The following is a 10,775-nucleotide window of genomic DNA, read 5'->3' as shown; positions in this document are numbered from 1 at the left end:
CTGCCTCATTAGGACCAGGTTTTGATCTCTGTGAAGACTACTGGACCTGATGAGGTTGGTGTTTATGAGAGAAAAAAAAAATCATCCTAAAGAGGCAATAAATCAAACACTAGAATCTGAAATTTAAGTATAAATGTAATATTTTTTGAAGTTCATGGATGGTAGATATGGTGGCCCTTGAGTGCCACCATATCGTTAGATTAGCATATCGTTAAAAAAGTCTATTCCCAGCAGCAGTTGAACATCGTAGTCAAGCTCCACTTAACTGTTCATGGGACACTTATGGACCTCATTGTCCAGGTATAGTGATGGATTGTGACTGTGGTCATGGTTTTCTCCACCATCTTTGTCTCACCACTGTTTACTTAGGCACAGGCACCAAATGGAAGAAGCCGTTCTTTCCCACAGTTGTCGGTAATCCTCTGTGTCGTCACTGGCTCAGTGGGCAGTGAGTTTGTTTTATCAGCACAGACTGAGCTGTGATCACACACCCAAACAACAGTCCACACACTGAACACCATCGAGACTGATGAGATCTGCATCACTGTTGACGTTAAGTGATTTTGTACCAGACGCTCACACGGTCCATGTGTGACACACAGATACTGTAACTGCCATCCTTGTACGTCCTGTTCCCTCCATCGCTGAGTTCACTTATTTTTCTGTTTGTTCAGATTTATCCTCGTAAATTTGACTAGTTTTGAAACCAGACGTCACCTGCACCCAGACAATATTAGCTACTGAAGCAGAGCTACAACTAGCAGCTGAAACCGCTAACTCCTCAGGAATTATTTTATGGGGAAGTCTGGGAAATATGTTCATTTTCCCATAAGCTGTGGCTACATGAAAAAAACACAGAGAGTTCTGGTCAAACCTCCCATTGACTCACATGTAAAAAAAAGATGAAGATGAGAGTGATTTTAAAACTCTAATTTCTCTGTCAATTCACACCCATTTTCACAGATTCAAACATGGGAGCTCCTGAAAACCAAACATTTAGTCTGTGTCATCCACCGTTTTTGAAATAGGACAATTTAAAAACAGGTTCACGTTTTAAAAGGTACACAAATGTTACAATCAATATCTTGTGTATATTTAGTAAGTAGTCATGTTATTAGCTCAAATATAGAGAATAATCAATGACTATTTTACATCCATATAACCTCAGTCTTCACTCAACCCAGCACAAAATATGAGATACCTGCAGTTTCTGTGTGGATGCTAACGACTGGACTAATTAACAAGTAGAGATTAAAATCCAGTGATACTTCCTAAACAATGGGCCACACACATGCAGACAACATGTCAGTGTTCCGTGTTCATTATGTTCACATGGGTACAGAGTGTTCTAGGGGGGAGGAGGAGGAGCAGGGAGGGAGGAAGGAGGGGAGGGAGCGCCAGATATTGTCAGTGAAATGGAGCTAAAAGGCGGAGGGTGACGGGGGAACCTGCTGGAAACAGCTGTGACACGAGCATTAAGAAGCCAATAAACGGACAAGAGGCTTTGAATCCCTCAGTCGATTGGATGCTTGTCATTTAGAGAGCGCAGTCTCTAAAATCCACCGTGTGAGTGGGGGTCACGGGGTTAAAAGGGGTTCCACTTTGTCTCTTAATGTTTTTGGCACGACATGCAATAAATTAACCACGTCCCATTTAGTTTAAAAGGCAGCGGAGCTGGCACCACACGATTGATAACGACAGTGGTGCATGTGAAACACGGTCTACAGGACTGTGGTCTACAGGACTGTGGTTTACAGATATGTGAACCACAGAAAACGATCATGACTTGACTTATTTATGAGGACGGTGGCAGAAATGGACAGTTTTGGTCGCAATAATGAATCTGTTCACAAAAATCTGAATTAAAATACTTAATTAATGAAGTAAACTGCACTGCAATACTGCAGTAAAACCATGGACTGTGTATAAAATTCCATGTAGGCTTACGGTTGTAAAACAAACTCTTATTTTGAAGCACTGAAATTCAGTGACAGACGTCGCCTCTTGGACATTTACGAGCTGTCATTTACACAGATGTTTTATCATCTATTTTCCTCTAAATGGGGAACATCATTTACAAAAGTGACATCCTGTTCGATTGAAGAACACCTGAAACTAGCCGTCGAGACCATTAACCCCTCACAAGAATATTTACGGACGTAAATCAAGTTAGAAACAGAAAGAAGCTCAGTTTAAATCAAAGTCTAGGGGGAAAATGAGTTATTCTTGCAATCAACGGAGTCAACCTACAGTTCAAACATAGTGTGATGTCGCTAAATACACCAGACTCCTCCATTAAATGATTTGAAACATTTCCTTTGCTAAATGTTGGAGATTAACAGTGTCTCTTTTTTTCCCAGCGCAGTATTCCATATACACCAAACAAATATGCAGTTTCTTTGGTCTTATGAAATAAGTAACATCTACACGGAAACAAAAACGATCTTTTTCTTTGCCGTTTTCAAAAATATCCCCGTAAAGACAGCGTAGTTTCAGGAAAACTGTAACGTAACACCAGGAAACAGAGAAGACGACGTTGTAAACATTAGATATAATAACAGAAACGGGGACAGAATGAACTGAACCAGGGGAAATAATGTCTGTTTGTTTACATTTACGTTCCGTGCCGTCTGCGTGTGAACATTCAGCGACTTTACAGACGTCTAATGAGTCTTTTCTTTTTTCAAAAAGTGGCTCTAGCGACAAATCGAGTGACTTTCTGTCATAAACCTAAACACTTTACGAGAATCCACAATACTACATCTCTCACACTGTTGATTTAGACGTGTGTGAAACAAACATTCAAAGACACAACAACAACAACACAAGAACACAATGTACAAAAAATGAAGCATTTCAGTTTGTGTGGTTTGCAGAAACATAAACAAATATAGCACCATTTTTGTCTCAGAGAGCAGGCTGTGATCTTAGAGATAATAAGAGAGGACAGTGTGTCCCTGCAGAGGAAACCATTTCACCGAGTGTGTAACATGGACCTGTCTATATGAGCTGTCTGTCAGTGACATAAGACCAGGTTTGTGTCGGTCCAATTGATTGTTCCCAAATGCAAAAAGGTTTTGAGGAGCAGTCAGAGAGTTGGATGTGGGACGTGCTACAGTCTGAGGCCAGTGTACAGTATGTTTCTGTGTTTTTAGGCCGACTGCCAAAGAACAACATGTTCCTGAACGTATAGAACAAGGGAGGGGCTCAGCCCGCATGCACTTCACTGGTGTCAGTGTACAAGAGGCCAGCAAACACTCCCTCCCTCCCTCCCTCCCTCCCTCCCTCCCTCCCAATATGTGTTAATGTATGCTGACTGCTGCTCACACACACACACACTCACTGTCTTCAGCAGCCTGTCAAATGGCTCTCGCTATACTGTGATATGCAGTCTTGTATAATGTACCTAAATGTAAAAGTATCTTATCAGAAAATGACTTTGGTAGAAGTTAAGTCACTTTTAAAAAAAAAAATATTATTACTTATGTAAAAGTCTTAAAGTTTATGACATTTACTGTACTTAAGTATGAAGTCATTCGGTTTTAGAAGTAAAAGTACTTTACTAAGTTAAAATTGAGCCATGGTGGCTCTGTGGTCGGAGAGTTGTCTTTGAACTGGAAGGTTGTGGGTTCAATTTCTGGCTCTGCTCGTCTTAACCTCCATGTTGAAGCGTGTGAATGGGTGAAAACTGTAGCACTCATCAAGACTAAAAAAGCTCTATATAAATACAGACCATAATACCAACTCTCTCTCTATATATGTATATATATACACAAATACTTTGTTACTGCACCTAAGTACAGCATTCATCTATAGATATATATCTATAGATACATACAGGTGGGGACTGTACAGTGTGTCCTTTATTAGTCTCACAATCAAATAATCTAATGTTGCAGTTTCCGTCCATTAGGTCCTGTACTTTCAGACATGTGTTATTTAATATGTGAGACTTTGTAACTTGTTTCTTTTCTTGCCCTGGAAAATAAATAAAGCTCTTAATGTGCTAATGGATTATTTTTTGTCCTCTTTCTGTGGGCTCATAAAAGAAGTATTGATCAAAGTTGATGCCTTTTATGCGTCTTTTTAACAAATCGCCGTGTTCTCTAATGGCGACATCAAAGTATTTCAAGTATGTTTTTAATGACTCATTTGGTGAAAGGAGGCACGGACGTGAATGATGCCGTCTTCTATGTTTTTGTCAGTGTGGAGTGTATATCAGGCTATTCTTGTCTGACACGAGTGGGAAAAACAACCTTGCCACATACAGATCTCTGTGCTTTATCAGATTTATAATAAAAAAAACAAAAACAAAGTCATAGACAAACAGAAGTATTGAATTGAAGGTTCTGGCAGAAGACACCTTTTGTAGCTGTGGGGATTCTATCGGGTTTTGTTTGTGATGCACTTTGAAAAACAACGTGGTCGTACCAAAGATCTGTACAATAAAGCCGTATGTGTGTATATTTTAGATATAAGAAGTCTGCTGCATTCAAACTACGGTCAAACTACGGTCAAATGACTGCTGGCCACTGATTGGTCAGAGTGTCGTCACTGAAGAGTCATGAGCGCAGAAGCGAATGCCGAACTGTAGATCAATTAAAAAGACTTAAAAAATCCTGAAAACGTGCGTTAATCTCCAACATTTAGCAAATGAAATGTCTGACATCTTAATATTTAACAGAGGAGTCTGGTGTATTTAGCGACACGGAGCGGCATCACAAACCCTGCCGCTGTATTTCAGTCCAGTGACTGTGTCATGATTCAGTTACACTGAAAACAACTGCTTTACAAGTCACTAGTTTGTGTGTTTGTGTCACAGCAGTTTCATGCAGCTGTGCTGGGATGACTCCGCCCACGTTGAGGAGGTTCTTGTCACGAAAAACCATACCAAACCATGTAGAGGCGAGTCGTGCAGGGACCGTGTCGTTGAAAGCTGCATTGGACTGATAATACTAAAGTTTCAGAATTCACATTCATGTCTGTTCACCATCCCGATTTTGGCCCATCGTTCATTTAAGACTTTATTTTACCAGCAAGTCCCTTGAGATTAAATTTCTTCTTCAAGAGAGACCTGAATGGCCAAGAGGCGACATCAGTATGTTGGGAAAGGAGTCTATTAAGTATCAGAACAGACAGGGCGATCACATCCCTGACAGACAAACACAAGGTTTACATCGTCGTCACATTTCAGTCTAATCAAGAAAACGCAAAATGTGAAACTATTCCTTTAAAGACAGTAACTTCACACGTGGCTCATCCCAGACAAACAAGCTGCAGAGAGCTGCTGCTGATGCTGTGTGTCAGACGTGCTGACCCACTTCTACTGTGTGGTGCTGCCTTGTTTCAGGGCGGCACGTGGAGCACACACACACACACACACACACACACACACACACACGAAACAGTACGTTCTGTTCTGTCATTCTTAATCTTCTCTTGCAGGTGCATGAACTGTGAATGGAAGACTTCATCAGTTCATCCCTCTCTTTCAGTTGAATGTGTTTTTAATGAGGTCACACATTCACTTTTTTTTAATAATATTACTTAAGTAAAAAGTTACTTAAAGTATATGACATTTACTGTACTTAAGTATCAAAAGTATTTAAAAGGTGAGGAGAGAGGAGAGATCCGTGGTGGCTCAGTGGTAGGGTGAGTTGTCTTTTAAGTGGAAGGTTGTGGGTTCAATTCTTGGCACTGCCAGTCTACATGTGTCCTTGAGCAAGACACTTAACCCCATGTTGCAGCGTGTGAATGGATATGAGCGATCATCAAGACTAGAGAAGCTATATGAATACAGACCATAATACCAACTCTTCTTCTGATTTTATTTGGGAGTAAGGAGTAACAAAGACAGAGGAAATGTAATGGAGTAAAAGTTACTAAAGTATACATAAAGTAAAGTATACATATGTGAATTTTGTTCTTGAGTACAGTAACTAAGTATTTGTACTTTGTTACATTACAACACTGGTGATATTCAAATATATATTGCGATTGTCTTGCGATATAAACAAGTGACATGTGTATTTCTAGGCTAAAAACACAAAACCAACTCTTCTTCTTCTTCTGATTTTATTTGGTTGTAACGAGTAACAAAGACAATAAATGTTGGTACAGTAACAAAGAATTTGAACTTTTTTACATCACAACACCGTAAAATAAAAGGTTTATTCTAAGGCTACAAAAACTATTGGATTGGTTCCTTGTGTTATAAATGTCCCGGATGTTAATTATCAGACCTAGTCGTCATTATTAAGTCAGTATTATTAAAGTTGCTGACTCATGGTGCAGCAGAGTGTGACCTGCTTCTCCTCTCACTCAGGTCACTTTTCTGTCTCTGGTGTTTGTCTCACCCACACTAAAGCTGCCAGTGTACACAGGTGTATATGACTGTGCCTAATCCTATAATCCACAGGCCTTTAATCTGCTGTGAGAACAAGCCGTGGACGCACTCTGCCTCAACATAGCCCAGCCTGACTTGGCCCGGCCCAGCCTGGCCTGGATGATGCTCATCAGTAATCTCTCCACTGAGGATGACACAGCAGGAAAAACAAAATCAGATTACACTGTGTCATCCGCATGTCCTCACGTTCATTAGATTATAATTCAGGCGACTCAATTTGTGTTTATGTTATTCTGACCTGAATAAAGTGAAAAGGCTGAAAATGTTAGGTTTTTGCAAAAAGGTCCAAATTCAAGGCTATGATGGACAAAAGGAGTTATTAAAAAACAACACTGAACAAAACAAAACAAGCCTTGAGCAGATAATGAAGAACAAATCCACTGACAAATGGAGACAGTCGCAGAGGAGGGAAATTAAACAGAGACACAAAGTAAAACAAGACAAGGAAACAGGAGCGAAAACAACAAAGTAAATCAGGAGGAAAAACAAACACACACACAGACATAAAGAACAAGACACGAAAACAAAGGCAGACGCAAAAACAAATAAACTCCACAAAACATGAGGCCAGTCTAAAACCAAGAGAAACAACTGAACCTCGGGTTCAGAATAATGAATGGGGATGAATAAAGTATTTCTATTCTATTCTATTCTAATAATAACAATAACTTATAATAAAAGACTAAATCAGAAAAGTCCAGATGAATTATTAAACATAAAAAAGCCACAGCTCATGTGAGAAAATCCTTCAAGGTAAAGTTGCAATAGTTGAAGTGTAAGGAAAAAGCAGAATTTAACTTATAATGTTTAAAGCTTTAAAAGGAGGTGGAGAAGCTAAAGCACATTATTTAACCCTTAAGTGTTAACTGTCTTCCAACAAAGAAACACAAAAGCTCTACTGCCTATGGATTTTATGAATCCCATCATTAACTTTAGTCCTGACTGTGATAACAGATATTAATGCTTTTTTTTTAAAAAAATGTAACCCCCTTAAACTCTAAATTTTGTAAAATTTTGTAAACTGACATTTTTATTTAAAAAAAACAAAAAACAAAAGTTTATTATTTTTTTTTAGGATTATCTCAGCCTGGGAGAGTCAAAAATTAGCACATGATCCTTTTTTTGTTGTCGTTGCAAACTCTATTAAATACTGCCATAGAAACATTATATACAGTATCAATGGATTTTTCCATTTTTTTTATAAATACCATTATTAACTTAAGTCATTACCATTTACAATAACAAATATTCATATTTCAAATATAGTCATTACATAAAAAAATAACTCCACCTTGTGGAAAACAATGAAACATAACATTACAATACAACTAATAATAAAAATACAAATGTAATTGAAATGGCAGTGTATTAAAAAAAATAATGCATTTTCATTGGGAGTCAATGGCACAGAAAATGGGACACTGTTCCCACAGTGTATTAAAGAATATCATGAAATATCAAAATTCATCCCAAAATAGCTATTTGCATCAACACAGACAAAGAAACTTCTAAAAATGTCCAGGGACGCAGAAGGATTTATTAGACCAAGTCTCGGGAGGTTGAAAGTTGAACAAACTCCAAGAATCTGAGACACCTTTTGACTTCAATTTATCAATCAGGCTTTACTTATACAGCCATGGTTCTCAAACTGTGGTACGTGTGATATTTTCTTAGGTGGTACTTGGTGTAAAAGGTTTAAGAACCACTGATATACAGCACTTTTCATACCAGGAGATATAAGTGATGCAAGTGCCTGAAATAAGGAAAAAAACACTCATTCATTCATTCATCAGCCGCCGTAACGTCTGCACATCGAGTCGTTAAAACAAAAGAAACGGAGACAAAACTGAGGGAACGTCATAAAAACATGAGATGAGGAAACACAGAAAAATAAAGTCAATAAGAAAACAAAACCAGTGAAGTAAAAAGATATATAACAACATGGAGGATGTAAACGCAGATAAGCTGGTCATGAAAATATAATACAAAAACATAAGTATCGAGAGAAAAGAGAAAATACTTTAAATAATAATTAGACTTTCTTCTGCCCAGAGGCGGAGACCATGTTAATGAAGAGAGACACAAAAACAGGTGCAGATGAAACACATGAGCTCAATCATTTAGTACGGTTTATAAAAACCTGCAATTGCCCTTTACGGGGAAAAAAAGAAGAGTTTTACAACTCCTGTTTCACACAAAAACACCTTTGTTTACCTGGAGAATTCCCAGGTAATTAGAGGAACAGTGTAAACTGGTGTTTTATACTGTACATCATTCACTTTATTAATAAACAGCATTATTGAAAGTACATGAGATTAAATATTTGTATAAACTGTATTTCTGTTCACAACATGAATTCTCACTGACGGTATTGTTTGGATTCCTGAAGTGTGTGTGTGTGTGTGTGTGTGTGTGTGTGTCTCAGAACATAATGTCCCAGTTTTCTGTCTCCAGGCTGTGAAGCTTCAGCACAGTATTAGCAGAGCAGTGCTGCCCCCTGTCTATCAGTGCAGGAAGGACCACAGCACTGTCAGGAGTCAGGCAGGGGCTGGTTCTATTTTTTGTAGTTAATGACTTGTTGTTTGTTAATTATTGACTTAATTATTTTTTTATGTGACCATCCACCTGTAGGTGGTGCTGTTTCCACCACACACACACACACACTCATTAAGACTTCAAGTCATGCAGTTCACGTCTACATCTCTGTATTAGTCATCACACATTTCATGTAATTATTAGTTGATGTTGATGAAGTGGATGAATGTTGTTTTTAGACCATTTTTAACCACATGTCTCTGCTGATGTCTGTCTGTCTGCCTGTCTGTGTGTGTCTGTGTGTGTGTGTGTGTAATGAGATGTTTCAGCTCAGCCACATCACCATGAAAACTAAATGTTCCCAGAAGTAGTTAATGAGGGAGAGTCAGCGTCTCTGCTCCTGAGTCCTGAGAGGACAAACTCTTTCACCCACATGTCTCTCAGGTCACAATAAGCGATAGCATTAATATCACAATGCAATGATGATACTTGATGTATTGTGACGCAATCATATAGCGATAAACATCGCGATATCCGTCGAACTGAAGAAAACAAGACGTCCGTGAAAATATGAAAAAATATAAACCTCATGGGCCTCGAAGATCTACTGCAGAGGTCTCAAACTCGTGGCCCCGCCCACAATTAATTTCTATGATATCAAGTTATGAGTTATTTCTGTATGTTTTTAGAATCATTTTGCATCACAAATACTTTTATAATGTGAGCTATTTATCATTCCATATCAAAACTTTTATTTTGAAAGTATATATCTAGTTATTACAAATATAAAACACACACACACTATACAGGAACACTTCAAATAAACAACACAGAATTGCGTATAGAAACCAATACAATAAAATGAAAATCAATAAAAGTTGAAAAATGACAATCCATAACAAACTGTTTAAAAAAAAGGGTAAAAGGACTAAAATGAAATAAAAAACAATTCTGTATAAAGTGAAGTTTTCAGTAAAAAAATTAAAAAAGGTTTTAAAAAATTTGGATTAGGTTTTAGAAATATATACAAATTAACTGATATTTAAAAAGTAAATAGTTGAGCTCAGCACAGTGACAGTCTGCCCTCTAGTGGACAGTGATTATCATTCACCACACAGACAGTCTAATATTGATCAAACACCTTTAATATGACATGTTTTTAAATAACGCATTTGCTGTCAAATACCAAGGCAGCGATGAGGAAAGAAGATAAAGAAGCAGAATATGAATCATTTAATGTTTGTTTTATTTAAATGCCACTAAATTTAACAACATGTTTTTCATAGTGATCTGTTTGAATAACGAAAAACCCCATGTTTTATCATAAAATAAAATAATGCTTAAAAATGATGCATTGAGTTTTGGCTAAAGAGGATATTTATAAGACAGGGACCTTTTTGAGGACCTTAGTTTATTTATTTTTGGGTCAGTGTCTACATTCATTTACAGGGACATTTTCTTCCCTCAAAAGTCTCTTTTGAGTACAAGAATTGAACATTTCTTGAGATATCTAAGGCAACAGTGTAACTTGTGTTGTTAATGTAGCAACCACCTGAATATCTTTCAGGTAAGCTGGACGGGAACAAAACAGAAATATGATGTTGTGATGTTATAAATCAAGTTAAGCCTGTCCCACATGAGAGGATTTTCAAATCTGACTTGATTTAAAAAAAGATTTTCATTGTTTTAATCCTCAGAAAACACAGACTGACATCGTCAGTTAGAAGCTGTTGTGTGTGTGTGCCGAGTCTTGTGCTGATAAACTGCAGATAAAGTCATGGCCGAGAAGACGGAATCAACTTAAGTTACGCATCTAAACAAAAGTACGCAGCCT

Source organism: Solea solea, chromosome 11 (genome assembly GCF_958295425.1).
Source record: "Solea solea chromosome 11, fSolSol10.1, whole genome shotgun sequence".
Lineage (NCBI taxonomy): Eukaryota > Metazoa > Chordata > Actinopteri > Pleuronectiformes > Soleidae > Solea > Solea solea.
This window is presented reverse-complemented; position numbering follows the sequence as displayed.